Source organism: Ptychodera flava, unplaced genomic scaffold (genome assembly GCF_041260155.1).
Source record: "Ptychodera flava strain L36383 unplaced genomic scaffold, AS_Pfla_20210202 Scaffold_30__1_contigs__length_3116999_pilon, whole genome shotgun sequence".
NCBI classification, from domain to species: Eukaryota; Metazoa; Hemichordata; class Enteropneusta; family Ptychoderidae; genus Ptychodera; species Ptychodera flava.
In genome coordinates this window covers 2,776,335-2,783,253 of record NW_027248352.1, presented here as the reverse complement: position 1 = coordinate 2,783,253, position 6,919 = coordinate 2,776,335, and the positions used below count along the sequence as shown (strand labels likewise).

Genomic DNA, 6,919 nt, shown 5'->3' with positions numbered 1-6,919 from the left:
CCGACTTCCTAGCTTCTTTTTTTCAACCGCTTTCAACATTTCCAAAAAGGGGTAAATGCACTCTTGCTAGGTCAAATTTTGTAAAATGACGATTTTGTTCGGCAATAAAGTTCGTACATATTGAATGAAAGTCATTGCAATTTTTTAAATCACGATTTTAATCTTTCGTTATTGAATGTCTTTAAACCCCCGGCATTGAAGAAAGAGAATAGATAATACAAAACAATAGTGTAGGTTTTTACTACATCTACTCTCTCTCTTCAAACGGAATATAAAATTTCCAAAAGAAGTATCAAATTGTCGACTCGAATTAATTTTATCATACATACCACAATCATAGACAGTCGAGAAAGGGGATGGGAAACAACCTCAAAGAACAAAAGAAATGTGAAGAGGCAACGAGCGATCTCGTTTGGAATAATTAGAACGTTTGAATTGAGTTTTGCATAATTATCAGCTGGACGATAGCCGCTTCTCGACATCCTTGTGGTTTAGGGCACACTGAATGAAAGCATGCGAACATTTTTCGCGAGATTGTACGGCAGTAGGATGGTAATTCCATTGTTTTATCAATAGGTTTGCAAATCCAATGTAATTTATTTCAGCACTGTACGTTCAAGGAAATACCGCAGTTTCCATCCTGTTCTCGACTGTCTATGCCACAACTGAGCTTTTCAAACCAAAAAATCTACTCCCTTCATTCTTCGAATAAACTGTTTATTTAATACTAAAATTGTGGATAATCCGCTGTTTTGAAACTATATATTATTCTTATGTTATCTTTGACTAGAACGTGTTGATTATGTGCAATACAAACATATTGCTGTGAAACTGCTGCATGTTTTTCAATACGTCCAGTGTCGTTATGTTATCAAAATCACCATAAATGTATTTAAATGTATGGCAGCCATTATCCTGATGCAAGCAAAAGTTAAGCGAAATATGTTTTTTGAATACTGAGCGCAAATATTTTCAGCATCACATTCACTTTGTGATTAAAAATTGAATTAACAATATCGGTTCTAAGTTTTATCAAAAACCGCATGATTACTGGTGATATGTAAGTATATAAACTATCATTAAAGTGTAGATATATATCGGAAGTAAGATGTAGCTTACTTGAAACTGATCAACGTCTTCAACCGGTGCAAACGTTCTCATCATCAAGATATGTTGCACTGCTCTCTTCTCTCTCTCTCTTATAAGGAATTTCGTAAACATATGCACATTAGCAAAATATATTTGTTGAAGCGATTAACAACATTAAAAATTTCAATGTCTCTGTAGTAAGGTTCACCGGCATTCATAAGGTCATTCTTAAAATATCTTACTATTGAGAATTTTCTAAAGATATATCATTAATAAAAACAACAAGAGCATTAACAACGTATAAACAGATACAAATAAAGCTGAAAACATCCTCAATACAAAACCAACGGAACATACCGTGACAAAGTATAGGAAAATTTTTGCAAAAGCAAAGTGAAAGCTTCTTTCGATTTAAAACAAATTACAGGATGTCTTGAATAACAAGGCATTTTGAATGACTCTGAAAGAAATGTTGAAAGCTCCTCTCAGTGACGATAGTATCTACAAACTAAATGTTTTAGGATGCTAGACTAGATAAAATATTAATGTCATCAGAAGGGACGGGAGACAATGGATAAAACCACCTTTTTGAAGTAAAGGTCAACAAAGATTACTGTAAAATCGAAAAGCATCATCGGTGTGTTGATTTTGTCCTAGTTGCCTATACTATCAGACTGCTTTCTGTGTTTCGTTTGTACACAATCCATGCCGAGATTCCCCGGCTCAAAAGCCCTAGGTTCGAATTCATTTCCATATAGAAAGATACTTTACTTGAGGTGCAAACTGACGGTCAATCGGTGATTGCCCTACAAATATCATGGGTTGTGTCATATTCACAAACATTGTGATATTTTGTTCCACTTGATTGGTAGTTTATTTACTCTGTTTGGAATCATTAGCCATTAGCTCTGTAACGCGGAAATTTTCCGCGTTCAGTGGATTAGCTTAGATACATGGTTTGTGTCGGCCATTCCCCTCATGTTTCTTGCAGAGATGTTGGTTATTATAGAGCACCTAACACATGGATCAATATTTTTGGGTCCTTAGAAATATTATTATGCAATGATACCCTCATTATACCCTCATTATGTTTTATGCATCTTTTGAAAATTCCCTTACAGTTCAACATAAGGCATTAGATGATAATTCTGCAAACACTGATAACAGCTCTGTCTATTTTATTCCAGAAACAATTCCAAAAAATTACAAGTTTGTGCTCAAATTCAACCAGCAAACAACATTAATTTTAAGCCAGCAGGACTACAATAAAACATATCTTTGTTACATGATTAATGTATATAGCATTTGACAATAATAAAGTAACTCTTACCTAGTCTCTCACGTCTTTCTCTCTCTGTTATGGGCAAGCAATCAATAAGAAAAAAAATAGCTACCGATCAATATGTAGTAGTCCCTTTCATTTAAACAAAGATTCGGTGAAGAAATAAAGGACAAAGCGCTGATTTTTTGCGTTTATTTACAGAGAAGAGAGAAACGTAAACAACTAACGGGCAAGACTAAGCCCATTTCGTGCATATGGCTTCTCGCCAAGCCTATCCCCGTAATATACGCTCATAGTCGGCCCGTAACTCTGCATTCATATTGTAATACAAAAACCACAAGAAAGAAAGAAACTACTGATACATTGGCATAAATATGCAGTGTGTTAGAAAATTATACTAGATAATATTCAAATTTGTGCATAAGAGGCGTCTCTTCAATAGTAGTATTGTGTAGAAATTTGAATGTCTGAATATTGACATGTCGGCCATACCTCTCTAAATTGGCTAAATGGTCAAGGTGTCATTTAGTTCGTCAAATCACTAAATCGTTTTGCCCGTTTCAGTAAATCATAACCTTGCGTCCTCTGCTTCTCGTTTGTTGTGGTGAAGATTTAGTACACTTACTATCTAAAACACACTTTAACAGAACCCAAATTAAATATGTCTTAAAATTCTACCATGTAGATTATTAAATGCATTGAATTCTATGATAGCAGTCGTGTATTTTCCAAACATTCGTTTCATCGGTTAATCAATAAAACATAAGCACATTGTCTGACTCCACATGCGCATAGCATTGCAAGGATACAGTATATGTGAGGAATTCATGTCTATTTACACTCTTTTGCAGGCAATATTGCAAGCACAAAAAAAGCTGTAAAAACTTACCTCTATCAAGATCTCTGGCAATTTCTTGGGGAATGAATTGAGAGACAAACACAAACATGCGTAAAATGTTAATAATTGCATATTCAGAGCCTACGCAGAAGAGGTTTACGATTTAAAATATATGTTTGTAAAACAGTGATTTTATTTTCATATTGTATAGCTTTTCGAAATATGTGTTTAAAAGTTGCCTGTTCCACTTTATAGTGACTATGTAGAAATAATGTTATCCAATCTAGGAGTAGGTCTGCCATGTCATCATAATACCAGAGAGATGTTTTATCGGCTTCAAAACTATGAATATTGTGATCTTCTCTTCTAATATATATTCTGTTAACCATTTGGTGGTTTTCAATATTCGTAATTGATAATTAACATGTCAAATTCTTTTTTGATAACATTCTTCCTCAATCCTCTGTCTAATCTTCATCGATATACAGTGTGTGTGCGAATGTGCCCATGCGTGTGTGTCTATGTGTCTGTGTCCGTTTGAAGTAAGCGTGTTTGAAGTAAGTTAACTTTAGCCTCATCATGCCAACAAACTGTTCATGCTACTCTGTTGGTAAAATGCGCTAAAAAGGCATGTAGAGACTTGCCGCGACAAGAAGTACAGAAAACACGTTGTTGCTGCATTCCAACAAGCATTCGACCAACTTAAAAGAATAAAAAAATTACGGGGTATCAACTTAATTTCCTTGAATGTTTTTGTACACTAAAATTAGACATTTTTTGCGGATTGGAAATTTTCGAAAATAAAGTGACCCCATCTCTGTTATTTAAAATAAAGCATGACTTCTTTTAGTTTGCCGATTTCAAGTTACCCCTCCTCGTCGATTAAACGTACTCATTTCCTGCTATAATAAAAGAGGTGTATGTAAATTGTAGGAGTTTGTTTTCCTTCAAATTGTGGTAAGTGTGTATTTCAAATTCATAACTACTAAAATTTTCCGAAATTAAACAGAACACATTCACATATTCAGACTATCGATACCTCTGCCAGTGGCTTGTGTAAAATTTGATATTTCTATACATCCCCATCAGGTGTGCAGCCCAGTTTCACTGATATGTCAAATTTGCTTATTGCGCATACTGAGTTTGATATGATAGATAGGAATTTTAATGTTAGGCAATGAAGTAGATGGATGAGTCATTTTAACTTAAATGGGTGCAATAGAAATATGGCGTTAAAGAAGTGGTATATTTGTTTCATCAGGTTCATGTTGAATTGGTGATTATGTGAGTTACCCTATTTATGTAATGCTGAAGGTCATAATGTGAGAAAAACCATAAAATAGGTCAAATTTTGATATAAAGTTTATTTATTTATTTATTTATTTATTTATTTATTTATTTATTTATTTATTTATTTAATTATTATACTTTTTCACTTGCATTCTAAGATTAAAGACTGAACATAGACATCCAAAAATAATAATAATAAAACAAAAACTGCAAGAGAAGACCCCTTTGCGCCACAATTCAACAACACATACAAAGTCAAGACTAAAACAGAAGCCAGTAAATAGTTAAGACAAACAGGTGTAGAACACGTCTAGCTCTGTCTCAGCATACATAAAAAATGGAAACAAGTAAGGAAAACGACAAACACAAAAAAAATGATCATCAAACATTCACATGAGAAAAACAGAGAAAATGTCAGATAAAATCTCACACGGGAGCAAATTACGTTTGTTAGCAACTGTGACAGCGGCATGTTGTTATCCATGTACAAAAGTCAGTGGAATTAAAATGAGTTTCTGCTGATAACAAAATACTGAAGATTTAAAAGGACTATCTGATGCGGGAATTCAACTGTTCCATAACTGAACAATCCTGTTAAAATAAGAACGTGTAAATAAATCTGTGTGGCAAGAATGAAATTTGAGTTTTAAATAGTCGTTACTAGATCTCGTACGTGGATAATTGGAAGTGGAACTAAAAAAGATACAAAGTCATACAAATTTACATCACAAAAAACCATTAAAACACTTATAGAAAAGTAGTAGATCCGCTATTTCTCTCCTGTATGTTAGAGGCAGAAGGTTAAGTTTAAAAAGCCTGTCTTGTAATCTAAATCCGCGTAGTGAAGGATATACTAAGAAGTCCTTCGTTGAACCCCTCCAAAGCCTTCATATTCTGCTTGGATGCACCCGTCCACAGACAAGTACAATATTCTAAGCCACTCCTAATTAGGGTTAATTACAAAATCTTACTAGCATTCTGCGGAGCAACGAAGCCCAAAGTACGCTTTATCATACCTAATTTACTATTAGACTATTAGACTTATTATTTTTTATATGATTATTCCAAACCAAGATTGAGGAAATATCCACTCCTAAGTCAGTAATTGAATCAACATGATGTAAGATGGTACCATTCATGCTATATGAGTAGATTATGGGGTTTTTAAAAGATTCAAAGAACCTCTTCATGTAATAAAATTTCCCGTTTGAGGTCTTATCTTCACCTTTAACTTTCACACACGTGTTTCTTTCCTCTCCGACGTTATTGAATCGGAGTGAGACTGAAAATTATTGTTTTGGACTATTGTATATCCATCTCATGAATAATAATTACATACGTAGTGATATCAATCAGTGATTCGTCTTTTAATATTATTTAAAGCCTCAACTTATCTCAATAATATAGCTAATCGTAAAAGGATTGGGATGCAAGATATCTTTTTCCTTTACTCTGCAGATCAGGTGGTCTTCCCGTTCTGTTCGTTTGGAAAATTCCTGTCCTTGAAATATGTTAGAACTCTATTCCTTATAAATCCCTTTGAAACGTTGTAAGTAATCTGAAAATTTAAACACCATGACATACTAAACCATCAGAGGAGTTCTAGTCTATTATCAGTGGTATAAGAAACAGTCCGGTATATCAATGCGATTGTGCTATTCACTTGCAATAATCATGTCTGGAATTCTATTCAAAGGACAGTTGGAACGGTGAAAGCTCAATAGGTGCCCTCCACGACGATGGAAAGTTATTGAAATTTTGCCCTAGGTTTTACCTGCCCTGGGGTGGTAAGCGCAATATCCCGCATTATTACACCTAACTCATTCAGCGTGCACTGCCATTGGTTAAACACGACTCAAATGACATGTTAAAGAACGTGATGATGCCCTCTGCGAACGTGATGAAGCCCTCTGCGAACTTGATGATGCCCTCTGTATTTGATATTACATGGATGACGTCATTTAATTACTGCGCATCCTTTCTGCGCATAACAAATTGTCGTTCGTTCAGCGCTTGTAACTTGCAGTCGGCACTCGAAGAAGTCTTTGTGTTTTTTGTGTCTTTGCATGTATGTTTGCTTGTTCGGTGTAATAAAAATAATATTTAATTATATTTATATTTTATTATTTAAATATTTTACTGTTGTTAGTCAATCAATTTCGATAGGGAGTTCGTGCTCTTGTAACGTGGCTCGTTTGTGATGCAGGTAGGTCACAGAAATGAGCATTGGACATTACGTGCAGGGGTTACTGTCGGTCATTAGACTTAAATTCACTGGTTAAATTGTAAGCAATCGTCAAGCTCTGCCACATCTCCCAACCAAGATCGGGAGGCGTCCTTGCTCGATCTAGAAATCAAAGTCAATGAATTTATGGTGCAAATGATGTAAAGTTCTAAGTTCACTAATGTAGAGTTATGTC

At 34.6% G+C, this 6,919-nt stretch overlaps 1 long non-coding RNA gene across 1 annotated transcript; it reads right to left on the bottom strand.

The window, feature by feature from the left end:
- Positions 1–1,058: 1,058 nt before the first annotated feature.
- Positions 1,059–3,337, bottom strand: LOC139127330 (uncharacterized). The gene is made up of 3 exons (XR_011550977.1): positions 3,261–3,337; positions 2,420–2,443; positions 1,059–1,198 (listed from the first exon to the last, which is right to left on the bottom strand). It is a non-coding gene; the product is annotated as an uncharacterized lncRNA (long non-coding RNA).
- Between the last annotated feature and the right edge of the window lie 3,582 nt (positions 3,338–6,919).